Source organism: Cupressus sempervirens, chromosome 4 (genome assembly GCF_028749045.1).
Source record: "Cupressus sempervirens isolate cs-2001-9-10 chromosome 4, ASM2874904v1, whole genome shotgun sequence".
NCBI classification, from domain to species: domain Eukaryota; kingdom Viridiplantae; phylum Streptophyta; class Pinopsida; order Cupressales; family Cupressaceae; genus Cupressus; species Cupressus sempervirens.
Window position 1 is genome coordinate 111,417,202 of NC_143121.1, and position 14,864 is coordinate 111,432,065.

At 33.3% G+C, this 14,864-nt stretch overlaps 1 pseudogene; it reads left to right on the top strand.

Moving 5' to 3' along the window:
* The first annotated feature begins 1,958 nt into the window (after positions 1–1,958).
* Positions 1,959–2,693, top strand: LOC149560179 (adenylate kinase 4 pseudogene; annotated as a pseudogene).
* The last annotated feature ends 12,171 nt before the right edge of the window (positions 2,694–14,864 follow it).

Consider the following 14,864-nt stretch of genomic DNA (forward strand, 5'->3'; position numbering starts at 1 on the left):
TCTACACAATATGCCAAGTCCATTCTATTTGCAAAAAATGCTTTTCTACCATTGTTTCTAAGATACAAAATCTAAGCAGCCCACTTTGCATGCTTGCCAAATGCATCTTGTGATTCATCATGAGCCCAAATTGTAGATTTATACTATCTTCTTGGTATTGAAGTAACACTCCAGCTTTCATTTCCCCAAGCATTAGTTTGCCCAATTTTCAAAGCCAAAACTGAATGCAATTTATTGTTTTCTAAGATGTTTTCTTGTAGGCAATTCTAAAAGGGAAACTTTGATATTAAAGATCTTTTGACTAAAAAATTTTCATGTGATGAGATTTGACAAGGTAAGAGTGTGTGGTACAAAGAATTACCATATCTAATTTTAGAGCCTAGTCAAGTCTTCTTGTCAGTTTGCAGAGTCAGTCAAAGGACCTCCTGGCACCAAATTGACAAGTTGTAGAAAGAGCTAAAGTGAGTTTTTAAAAAGTTAAAAGAGTGATGCAAACTGATTAATTCTTCATCAAATCATTATTAGATGTTCAATAGGTCACTTTGGTAGTTTAGTTGTTTGGAAACAATTTTTATTTTATTTTATGTCGGACCCACTTTGGGGCCTAACTGATCTTGTTAGAATAATACGCAATTATGGGATTTTCAAGATGAGTAAAAGGGGATTAGAATGAATTTATTTTATTAAAATGTTATAGTCTAATAATGATTGTAAATGATGATTGGTATGATTGGGATATCAAGATGAATGTGTCTCAACTCAGCTATAAAGATGCTTGTTTCAAACTATATTTTATTTTTTCAGTTTTGAAATGTGACAAAGGAGGATACTGCAAATATCACTTAGCTTCATTCTTTAGTCAGAAGACTTCCAAATCCACTTAGTTCTGAAGTGTTTTTGTAACATATATCTCATCAAAATGTTGTGGTAGGAACAAAAAATCATAGTTCTAGTTTTTCTAGGCTTCACTTTCCTATTAAAAAATGATTGAAGCATAAAGGGAAGGGACACCGAATGTTAGTTTTCTTTTTTAAGGGCAGCCCTACTGGAATATGTTCAATTAATTAATACAATTATGGATTGTCATATCTTGCCTTAGTTTTGTTATAGATCATAGCAAGCCAACTCATTTACTAGCTTCATGAGGAGGCATTATTGGTTGGCATGAAGGTTGAGAGGGATTACTTAAGTCTATCTTTTTAGTTGGACAATAGTGAATGTCTTGCTTTAGTTGCTAGCATCAATCAAAGGGGGTATTGTCTTAGCTAGTGGCTAATTTTAAAGGATACTAAGCTAGATGATGGATTGGTGAAATATGATCTTGTAAGTATTGGAATGGAAAATAAAAAATTCTTGGGACTGTTACCTCTAGAGGCACTATATGGTGTTCTAATGGATCTCATATATTATGTAGCAATGGTGGAGAATTATGAGTTATGTTTTATGTAATGTTTAAAAGAATAAATTCCTACTTTTTATTAGCATAACCCTTTAATAATGGAAACCTGATGCACATAGTGGAAAACATCTTCTCAAGTCAAACACTAGTGGGAGGGGAGGTATCTTCTTTGAGGATGACATGAAATGAGAGGAGGAACCAAATAAGTGAGGAAAGCCAGAGGAAGCCCTCTAAGTAACAATGAGAAATGGATTTGAAATGATTCATTTTATTCTTGTGGGCCCATGAATTCATTACTTCACACCAGTAATGGTTAACAATGGCTTACAAGGAGCACCCAAAATAGGAGACTAGGGACAAATGTGGTAGTAGGGGAGATGTCCTCTAGATAAGGTCAGTGGTTTTCAAATGTGTTGCAAATGCTATGTAAGATGCAACATCAAAGGACATTGCAATCCACACATTAAAGTTAACTCACAAAGTGGTAGGAGGAAAGAGTTGTTAGTGACAAAAAAGCTCACGACATTGGTGGAGAAGGCAAGGGGAGTAGTAGAGGATAATGGTGACTACTAATGGTTTTGATCTGGGGAATGTGCCCTCTCTTAATCTCATGACCAAGCTAGTTTTCCAAATGAAATGTGTCAACAAGCTTGATAAATGCCTCATTTTAGTTAGTCCTCCTAGATCGGCGAAGGGCACTTAATCTCCATTTATTAAAGATGAATATTTCTTGTCACTTGGCAACTAGTGATATGGTAAGAGTAGTTGTATCTACCAAACTCTCTTGGAGATTAAAGCTAAGGAGGCAATGGATAAGGGAGATCTTGTCTCTAATGACCTAGTTGTTTGTATTACTAATGAAGCTATTAAAAAGATGTCATGCCAAAAAGGCTTTATTCTTGATGGTTTTCCCCATAAAATTGTTCAAGATTAGAAGCTTAATGAGATATTGGAAAAATAAGGGACCAAAATTGATAAAGTACTAGATTTTTCTATTGATGATGCAATTCTGAAGGAGTGGATAATTGGTCATTGGATGCATCTGGCTAGTGGATGATCATATCAAACAAAATTTTCCCCTCCAAAAGTTCCTAGTGTTGACAATTTCATAAAGGAGCCATTGATTCAACAGAAGGATGATAATGTAGAAGTTCTTAAGTCTAGGCTGAAAGCATTTCACAAACAAATAGAGCCTATTATTAATTATTATGTGCAAAAAGGCATTGTTAGTAAGCTTCATGGTAAGAAATCTGCTAAGGATATTGCCTAAGAGATTTAGAAAGCATTTTCATAGGAGTGAATGAGCTATTTTTGTAACCTTTGAAGATTTTTCTAAGTTATAAGATTCAATTCTTTTATCTAATGATTTTGGCACATTATCAGATCAGCCATAAGGAAATTGCAATCCTCAAGGTATTTTACAAGTAGAAATAGGGCATAGTAGTAGGAAAACCTTTTTGTTTGTTTATCTCACATTCATTGTGGGCCATCATTCTCATGTGTTTAAATACTATTTGACTCACTTTGTATGTTATCTACAAGAAAAAAGGCTTTTACAAGTCATGGCCTCTATGGTGGGCCCAACCTAGTTGTTGATAGTAGGAGGCAACTAAATAAATTTTCAACAAGCATGCACATCAAGGAGCTACCAAAGAATTGCTGAGAAAGTTAAAGAATCTGGTGGTCATCATGTTGCCACAAGAAAATAGGAGGATTTTATGGCAAGTGACATGGCAACCTATCGAAAAACCTTGAAATCTGGTGAGAAGGATGTGGGACCCGACTGCAATGGTGATGATGAACCAAACTTTGACAAGAGGCAATATGTGATAGATGGATTAACATAGATCTCATAGAGGCACAAGATGGTGACATGTAGTGGATCCAATGATGGTTGCTATATCGCCAAAGTGAAGTTGCTTGACCATTAACATGGCAACATGGTGACTAAATCAGAAACTAACATGTGGCAATGACCTGGCAGTGAGATGGACAATTCTAAAAGTGACACATGGTAGAGGCTTCAAACTTGGCACACTTCTCGAGGTGCTAACATGGCAAGATAGTCAAAATAGCTCTGACATAGATTGAAAATGAGGGAAATTTTCAAAAAGGTAGAAATTTTAATATTTTATTATTTTCTCCTCAAAAAAGTACGTGAGTAAGATTTTAAATAAAGTTTGAATTTATAATATAGTTCAAACTTTATAAAAAGGTCATTTTTTTGTAAATTAATATGTAAGGCCATAGAAGGAGTCCAATTTTCAAATGGTTGCTAGAGGAATTTTTTTAATCTAAAACATCAAGAATCATATATCGTCGAAAAGGTCTCAAGATGAGGAATCGAGATATGGAATTGAATTTTGAGCAAGTCTTCACTGGTTCATGTTATAGGTAGGAATGTGAACTTTGGGCCTTCTTAATGAAATTGGCAAAAACTATAAATGCAATTATAGGCTTGGTAAAAATACATGGTAAAAGGTCCATTGGATTAATTTTGAGGATATGATGCCATTTTGGTATAATTTATTTCCAACTTTTAGTTAGGAAACCAAACTGATTGAGGATTTGATTTACTAGTTGCAGAGAGAGATTAGGGAGATTATTTTCACTATTACGAGATATTCTCCAAGTGGACACATGTCAAATGCACAATAGATCTAAGAATTCACTCCCCTCTATATCATTCTCTTTCTCATTCTTTTTAGGGGTTCCATTTTTGGAGAGAAAAGGATTCATTGCTGTGATACCATTTGGGGTTCCAATTTTCTAAGAAAATCTTTTCAATGCTATGATATCATTTCATTTAGCAATTTCTCTTATGAGAAACACTAAGTTTTATACAGATAATTCTCATTTTCTAGGTGATTTGTGAGTTATTTCTATACATCTTTCATGTATTTTTTTTAAAGGAAAATGAATAAAACACAAGAAAGGGGTTTACATTCATTTTGGATCTTGTCTCATGTTCATGGTTTTGTAATTTCTTCTAATATGTGAACCAAGAGCATAAATTAGATTACATTTTGTTCAAAAGTTCATATGGTTGAAGTATTTTCCTTATGGAACAAAGCACCCTATAATTGTTTGATATTTGTCACAGGATTTGCAAATTTCATGATGGGATAGGTCAAGTATGAGATTCATTGTGATGCAAATGTCTATTCACAAGGTGAAAGATAGATAAGGGATCTTGATTTAGGAGTTATGTTAAAGATTTTGAAAATATGTATGGTTGTAATTCATGTAATTTCCCAATAGGTAAGGAACTAATCAGCTATAGGATCATTCAATTTTGTTGCTCATACCTAGGTCTATCTATTATCAACATATTAAATTATTTTCCCTTTTACATTAAAATTTATTCAAAGCCTAATCCTCACTAAGCTTATGAATTGCATTGTCTTGCGTTTAGCCAATGTAGATCTATGTTATTGCATGAGTAAATAGGAGAAATAATAATTTTATCTATTTTTTATAGATACAAGAATGTGTTTTGCATTGGTACCATATAGATTGAATCTGAGGTCCACCCACCTAGGTTTTGCAGAGCCTAAAGTAGAAGTAGGGTCTAAACTTGTAGTTGGCTTGGTGTCTAAAATGATATGTTAAGGATGGGAGTTAGTTGCCCCTAGATGTTTCTTGTTCTCATCGAGGTAATTTGAAACTTGTGGCATTTCAAAGCACCAACAAGTATCACAGCTTGAATTGATTAGTCTTGTGGTTGATGTTGCATCCTACTTAATCAATAGGATAAAATACACTAGGTGAAATCATGGTGACTAATGTTGAACTAGCCAAGAAGATTGAGGAGAAAGAAGAACATAAAAAATTGCTAAGGGAGAGATTCACCCAAATGGAGCAACTCTTAGGTGAAGTCCAAGACAAAGTTGATGGGGTCAAGGAAAAGATTGACCTAAAGGAAGAAAAAGAAGAAAAGAAGAAGGAATTAGAGTTAGAGGAGGAAGCACCAAAATATTAGACAAAAAGATTTTGATGTCCAAGCATATAACAAGGAATTTCAAAAATTATGTTTGAGGTCTAGGGTAGTTGAAGATCAAAGCATCAAGATTGTGAGATACTTGAATGGCCTCAAACGGTGTATTCATGGAGAGATGAGCCTAGTAAATTTCAAAACCATTAGGAAATTTTACCAAATGGCCTTGAAGATATAAGAGAAAATAAAGAGGAAGTAGGAAACCTCTAAAGGTAATGCTACAAGAAAGGATAGTAGAATTCAAAGAGGTGGCTATGGTGGAAAAAGTTTAGATTTAAGGGCTCAAGTTGAGGTAAAATTCACTGAACAACAAGAAGGAAGCTCAAGTAGAGGTGGTAGAGTATGAAACTCAAATTCTAGAAGAAGGAGTGGTGGACAAGGAGGAAAAGGAAACTACTTTTACAATATGAAGTGCTAGCATCATAATCAAATGGGGCACCCTTCTTATAGATACCTAGGGAAAGATGGTTCATCACAAGGAGGTAATAAGAGGACAAACTTAGTTCAAGATAAGTCTAATGCAGAAAAAAAGCATGCTAAAGTACCACTAAATTAAAAAAAAGAGAGAGAACATCATGATGAGGACAACTTTGATAAAAAATCTAGTGAAGGAGGATCCAAGCCAAAGAAGATCTTTATTTAGGATGAAGTGAAAAATGATGGGTAAAGTGTGTAGAGTCATCATTGACTTAGGGTCTACTAACAACATTATGTTAGAAGAAGTAGTCAACCTGATAAAACTAAGAAGAATAAACCACACCAATCCTTATATCATGCCCTAATTTTTTAAAAGACAAAACCACCTCAATTTTTTTTTTCTCTGAAAAACCAAACTAGTTAACACAACATTGATATGACAATTTGTTAGTGAAAAGACATTAAATTGAATATAGACAAGTTGCACTAAATAAGTTCAAACACACCTAGTCCTGTTTGTTGTCACATTATCATCCACTAAATCAACTAAGCTCTAGGTAGCATTGATAAGTATAACATGGACCCAAATGTTCATTAGTTGAGTTAGGATTTCATGGATATTTCCTAGTTAGTCAAAATAGTCAGTTGAAGGGAGCGTCCCTATTAGTGGAAGGTTCATGTATGAAGTCATTCACCAAGACTTGTTTTCATTAGAGGATGAGGTAGTACCTACCTACAAATTTCTAAGTGGAGCATCTCATTTATATTGTAGATATGTCAACTTGATTATCTTGATATATATTAGATATGTTTGTACTCAGTATATGCCTCAGGTGGAGCTAACCATCATACTACTAGTCATTATAAGGTTTTGTATGCATATATATTTATTCGAATCTATTATATGTTATTTATCAACACCTTTATTATCTCTTATCTAATATAGCATAAAAACCCTAATATATATTGATGCAATCTATTTGAATTTTATTATGAGTCCATTTGATTAAAATATCATAATCACATTACTTTCTTAAAGATCTCTAGACCCAAGTATCCAACTCAAGAAATTGCTCGAATATAAGAATATCTTTTAATTTACTTTTATGATTAATTATATATGTTCATAACATTCCTTACATTAATTTCTTTATAAGATGAACACTAGAGCATACAATGTTTATATCATACCCCGAATACTTCTATCATGTATTAGATTTGTGTACATAGTATTAGCATTATATAGACTATTTCTCAAATATTTACTGCAAACATAATTGTTTCATAACCTTTAATTTATTTTATTCTATTATTTTATTACTATTATTATCACCCTAATTACATTTAATAATCACATAGAATTTGTTATCAATTAAAATCCTTACTAGCCTACCAAGGTTATATCTCCCTAACACTAATCAAAACTCTAAACATATACTTTCACCTACGTTATTAAAAAAAACCATTATTAAGATTAAGATGGATTACACCATCTTGAAAACTACCAATTATCATTTTCAAAAAAATATAATCCTAACCCTAGACACCTAACCATACACTACCCAACACCCCCTTAAAACTCTACCCCAAATTCTACTTAAATGCATAAACTTTTCTACCCCACTAACTAGCTACCATGGCAAAATATCATTACTCAACTCTAAACAATTAAAATCTGCACTTTCAAAACACTAGCGCTTAGTTTTTTTTTGACCTTTTCAAGGACTTCTTACTTTCCCTTGGCACTTAAATCCATGTCCAAACTTTCTATCACTTATATATTCCTATGAACTAGCACCTAGGATATGGCAGCCTATATTTATTTCAACTGACCAAAACTCCTTTTCTAGGGTGGCGACTTAATATTGCAAGAGGAAGTTTCTGACTTAAGCTTCTTGGCTAGCACTTCAAATATTTTATGAACTTTGCGAGGCGTGAAGGGGGAGATGGAAAGGTGGGTCATTCCTAGTTTAAATCTAGAAAGGTTTATGTAATTTAATTGATTAAAGTTTAAATCATTCCATACATTCTTCCTATACTTAAACTAGGAATGACCACTTACTTTCATTTGGTCAGCACTTTTATGATTCTTTTTTTGTTTGTTTATTATTTTGTTGTTAGATGTCTCATCTAGTTTCTAGGTTGACCCTAACATGGGAAATTCTATCTTTAATACTTTTTAACTTCTTATTTTGAAATGATAGTGATTGTACCTTAGGTGCTTCTTTTGGATTATTTTATTATATTATGTTTTTCTTCTTAATTAAGTATTCTATTATTTTATTTAGAAGATACTATAGTATATTCTCTGATTATTATATTGGTCTATATTAGTGGATATTATTTTCACCTTCTCCATATGAAATCTAGAGAGTAATTTGTGTGTGTACAACAAGCTTTATGTTTTATACCTCATAAATTATATGTCTTCTATTTGTTTCTCTCTACTACTATAGTCTAAGGCTTTATGATATCTATTGAAATAATACATTAGAGAGTTCTAAATTATGATATGATAATCTAAATTGATTATTTTATTGCTCTAGTTGGCCAATAGCCTCAACACAAAAAAACACTTAAAGAGTTAGGAAAAAATTCTTATATGAAAGAGATCCAATTATGCTCATCTATGGATTTTAGAACATTGAAGAAACCTTATGTGTGTGTGTATATATATATATATATAGCTCACAAACTTTCAAATATTTGAAATTTTAGAATGATATTCATAACATGACTATGAGCCAAATACAAGTTCATTATCTCAGTGATTCCTATCCTACAATGAAAATTAACTCATCACCTCCATACACTCATATTCAAGACATTGCAACAACAATATCATTACACAAAATTTGTCTTCCATGATACTCTTATAATACACAAATGTGGTGAACTCAACATACCATTTAAACACAATGGAGATACTTTTAACTACACTAGATTTCACATAACATTTTCATTCATAGTTTAACCTAGCCATTAACATCCTCTTACAATACATTTTGATATACATAACAAAATGGGATTTACTCTCTATCTGATCTCAATGCAATAAAACATATATGCATCTCCTATGCATAGAGAAAGATAATAAAAGCTCCAAGTTTCTTTTTTAAGATCTTCTAATAGAGACCTACAAACAAGAAATAGAATTTTTGAACCATGGAGGCTCACCTCCCAACCTAGGCCTCAAATAGAGCACCCCTGCACTAGGGAAAAAAAGGTTCAACCGGGCTACAATCAAACAACATCTCGACAACAAGAAATAACAAGGTTAACACATTCAATTACACATACACAATTGTTTCCCAACCAAGGCTTACACAATGATTTTCAAATGGAATCATAAACATTTGGTGAAGGTGGACTTTCAATTAGGATACTTTCCATATCATACCATATCTATAATAAGAATTTTTATGCCCTTTCAAGGCTTTCACAAAACAATAATTTCCATGCCTTTTCGGTACTTTTACAAAACAAAAATTTTCATGCCCTTCCGGGGCTATTCACAAACATTCTCCTCATATACTACCATCAACTATAGCATCCTTGAAATCCCATACTTCATAAAAATATTCTCCACACCATCATTTTCCTTATCATCCCAAAGCAATCTATAAATGAATATGGCATACAATGGAGCCCATACTCCAAGGTTCTCAACTATATTTCAAGCCCAACTAACCCCTTCACCCAAGGCTCACTCTTCCCTCCCAAGGGTGAGTGAAGCCTTCACATCTAATACATCATTCAATCCACAACAAACCATCCCAGAGAAAAATCAATGAAAATTCATCCAAATCAACAAACTAACATACCCAAACATTTACAATTTTCACACCTCATGCATTACATAAAACTTACAAGAATATTGTTACAAAATTCCATCTTTCAACTTCATGAGATGAGAGAAAAATATGGCACGAAGCACTAACCTCCTTACAAGCTATGGCTATGAGATGATGATGAAAATCCCTTTTCTTCCTTGGCTTCAAAGCTTCTCCTTCATAAACCTATCTATCTCTACCATTGAAGAGTGGGTGAACAACCCCTAACTTTTGCACAAGCTCCCTAAAAGGACCTCCATTTTCCTCCTCACCTACCTCTCTTACCCCCTTGTACCTTTCTACCAATGGAAACTTGACCAAGTGGTGGGATGAGGAAAGAAGTCAAGTGACTCTTTGATTTTCGAATTGGCTTGAAGATGGCTAGTTTAGAAGGTCTCCTAAGTCCCCTACGCCAACTTATGGTTATATTTAGGCTCCCAACCTATACTACTACCATGTGGTTAACTTATTTTCACCAAAATAATACTTGGGAACCACTTTAGACTCTCTAAAGTTGCTATCAATTAAATTTGAATTCCATCATGAAGGTGATTCATCCTAACATTCTCCAAGGTGGGTTAACTTGATTTCATAATGAGATTATGTTTAGGTTAAGTGACTTCATGTCCTAACTCTTAAATGACATGTCATTTACACATAGACAACACAAGTGTCAAATGACACGCACACACATTAAAACCATTTACACATCACGATGACATGTCTCTAATTAATCATGCTCTCTAACTATAACACTCATGCACAATCACATTACAAAATAAGCATAATACAATGAGGTTTTGAATCTTCCAAAGATTCACCTTGGCTTTACCATGTTGACATAAGATTGAACCTTGTTTTCCCCAATTATCTCCATGGTTCAACTTTCCTACACACTCAACTTAAACATTAGTAGCCCAATAAAATAATATTCAAATACATCCAGATAAGTACAGAATAAATCCAATGTTTCATAATCCATGTTAACATATAAAATTAACTTCACCTAATCATTTCCATTCTAAGTACCATAAAAAGAAACATTGCAATGTCATATTCCTTTAACTTTCATCTAAGTACATAAATAATTAACTTTCATTTAATTCATATTCAAAACCTTGCAATATCAACATATGGGTATCAACATTTATCTTTCTTATCATAATGAAATTATCGGTCTGAGTACTATCACCATTCTTATAATCATTAAATGACCAAAACATATGAAATGGATTTCAGTATATGTGTTTTAAGTAAAAATCACTACTATGTAGACTTATTAGCTAGTATCATTTCAATAAAGTTAATCATATTGACAACCCTAGCAACATCCTTTTATCACATTATGAGGGATTTGTGAGTAAGTTCCTAAGGTTAATTCCTCAAACTATTAGAATGTTTCCATAATTGTGTCATTGTACTTTAAACCAATTTTTGATTGTAATCATATGTCTTGTTGTCATTTTAACCTACATTCATTGTTTTCCTTACTAAGGTCAATGTTAATTTATCTTTCCTTTCTTACTTGTAGATCATACCTTGAATCTTGTGACTAGGTTCACAACTTGAACACATTGAGTCTTGTTTTCATGTGGTCCTAATGTTTGGATTGTGTATTAACCTTATAATAATCTACATTCATCTCAAATAGGATCTCATAAATCATTGTTAATATGAAAATGTCAATCATGACCTGACTAACTCCTAAACATATCCATTCCTTACAGTTTATAATGGGGTATAAGTGTGGCCTTACACCTTATAAGGTTAACTAGCTATACTAAAGCCAACATGTGTTAGAAAATGAACAAGAATGGGTGGAATTATCCATAAGATAAAGTTTTGTGTGATGTGTTACTATGGATGCATGTCATTTTCTCCTAGGCAGACCATGGAAATTTGATTACCAAGCTATCCATGATGAAGGAAAGAAATTCTATACTGTTAAGAAGGATAATGTGACCTCCAAAATATAATCATTGTTGGAGGATGTTGAAGAAAAGATAATAGGTCCAAATGTAGTTATGATGAGTGGAAAGGAGTTCCTACAAACCATGGGTGAAAGTGAAGGCTTAGACTTTGCATTGGTGCTAAGACCAAGTGAGGAAAATGAAGGCAAGGAGACTATGAGGGAATAATTACCTAAGGAGATTCAAGGTATGTTGAAACCTTACCAAGGTATTGTAAGTGATTGACAACTATCAACCTTACTCCCTAAAAGAACCATAATCCATAGGATAGACCTTATCCCAGAAGCTATCCTACCTAAAAAATCAACCTACAAGATGACCCCTCAACAAAATGAGGGAATAGTAAGAAAAATACAAGAACTCCTAAACCAAAGCCTAATTAGGAAGAGTATTAGTCCATGTGTCATGCCTACTATACTTGTACCTAAGAAAGGCGGCACTTGGAGGATTTTCATTGATTCAAGAGCTATAAATAGGATAATCATAAGGTATATGTTCCCTATCCCTGGGATTGAATACCTAATGGTTTTCCTAAGTGAAGATAAATACCATAGCAAGATAGAATTGAAGAGTGGCTATCACCAAATAAGGATACATGAAGGAGATGAGTGGAAAAAAACCTTCAAGACCAATGAAGGGTTTTATGAATATATTTTCATGCTAATTGGATTAGCTAATTCCCCCTCTACATTCATGAGACTCATGCATGATGTTTTCAAAGACTACATAGGCAAGTTTTTAGTTGTGTATCTAGATGATATACTAATATATAGCAAGACAAGGAGTGAAAACCTAGAACAACTTGACATTTTCTTCAAGAAGATACATGATGAGATGTTGATGATCAACTTGGAGAAGTGTGAGTTCATCAAAATATAGCTAGTGTACCTTGGGTTTGTACTATCACATGGTCAACTAAAAATGAACAAAATTAAAGTGGAGGCCATCATGAGTTTACCTAATCCAAGGTCAACAATAGAGATAAGGACTTTCCATGGTCTTGCACAATACTATAGAAAATTCTTAAGACAATTTAGTGCAATTTGTGCTCTCATGTTGGATATTATCAAGGTGGGAGTGAAAGCAATTTTTGTATGGAATGAACATGCAAAGAAGTGCTTTGAGTTGCAAAAGGAGAAGATAGCTACTCAACATATTTTAGTGTTGCCAAGATTTGAAAAGCTTTTCATTATTGAGTGTGATTCTATAAATGCAACAATTATAATTGTTCTAAGCCAAGGGGGAAAATTAGTAGCTTTTCATTATGAAAACTTGAGTGAGGCTAAGAGGAAATACTCCTATTATCTAGAAATGTATGCATTGGTCCAAGCTCTAAGAAAATAGAGGCATTATTTTCTTCCCAAGGAATTCATTATGTATTCAGAAAATCAAACACTCGGTTTCTTGAATTCACAAGAAAAGTTAAGTCACAAGAATGCGAAGTGGGTTTAGTACCTACAAGAATATACCTTCAATGTCAAGCACAAAAAGGGTGTTCTCAACAAGGCAGCAGATGCATTTTCTAAGAGGGCACTCACATTCCAAGAAATTTAGTTGAAAAGCATGGGGATAGATCATTTCAAAGATCTATATGCAGATGGTAAGGACTTTGCTGACATATATAATGTATGTACTAAATACAAGAATCATTTTCATAGTAGTTATGTTTAGTATACTTTGCAAAGTGATCTCTTATTCAAGGGGAATTAGTTGTGGGTCCCTAGACTCTCTATTAGACATAATTTGATGCAAGAAAAGCATAATGGTACTTTGAGTGGTCATTTTGGAATTACTTAGACCCAAGAACTCATTCCAAGGTTTTGTTATTAGCCAAACATGAACCTTGAAGTTATGAGGTATGTGGAAAGTTGTATTATTTGTCAAAAAGATAAGGGCACTTATTCAAATGTAGGCCTTTACCAAACACTACCTATTCCTACTAGGCCATGGGGAATTTTTAAGCATGAGTTTTTTAGTTAGATTATCCAAGACAAGAATATGCATGGATAATGTGTATGTGGTTTTGGATAAGTTTATAAAAAATGGCTCTCTTTGTGCCATGCAATAAAAGTAACAATACCACTAAAATAGCCAAACTATTCTTCAAATAAATAGTGAGAATCCATGGGTTACCTATCAACATTGTGCTAGATAGGGACACTAAGTTTATGAGTAATTTTTGGAATAATATTTGGAAAATATTGGGCACCAACTTGTCCTTTTGAATAGCCTTCCACCTCCAAACTGATGGTCAAACTGAGGTTGTTAATAGGAGTCTTGGGAATCTTCTAAGATGTTTGACTAAGGGGTACAAAAATCAATGAGATCATCTAATTGGGCAAGCCAAATATGCCTACAGTAACACCATAAATAGATCTATAGGGAAGAGTCCATTTGAGATATTTTATGGACTACATCCTATGGGTGTCTATGAATTGAGAGATTTGAAAGATGGAGTGAAAGAAAGTGGTTATGTTGATGATTTTGCATATGCCATGAAAGAGGTTCATGAAATATTGAGGAACACCCTAGCAAAGAGCTCCATGAAATACAAAGAAAAGGTTGCTGAAAGTAAAAGGGCAATTGAGTCCACTATTGCTAACTTAGTCATGGTGCATCTTAACAAGTCAAGACTAAAGAAGTCCCTCTCAAGTTACAAATAACAAGGATAGGACTGTATCCTATATTAGCTAAATAAGGTGACAATCCATTCAAGGTTGAATTGCCAAAAGATAGTAGAATGTCAACAATCTATAATATTGTTGACTTAGTCCATTGTAGAGGACCACAAAAAGGCATGGGTTAGACTCATCATGAAGTGATCAAAGATGTGGAAGATCTACAATTATCATTGTTACATCCACATGACTAAACAACATATTAGACACAAGAATCTACAACATGCCTAGAACAAAAGAGTACAATGAACACCTCATCAAGAGGTATGTATGGAGTGATGTTGATTTTATTTGATAAAATATTCAAATTTCAAGAAGATAGGATTTTATCATATAATAATCAATTCAAGGGTGGATTGGTCTTTTTATTTTTGGGAGGATGGTACTAGAGTAGACCTAGGCTACCTTCATTGTTTGAAATATTTTTGGCTTATACTTGACTCTATCCAATTCAAGAGCATAGATTATTTTTCTTGAAGAACTTAAAAGCCATTTTCAATGTTGGCTAAGTGAATTAGTCACTACAACTAGGGTCACTAAATAGCCATTGTTAGTTGTTATTTCAATTTC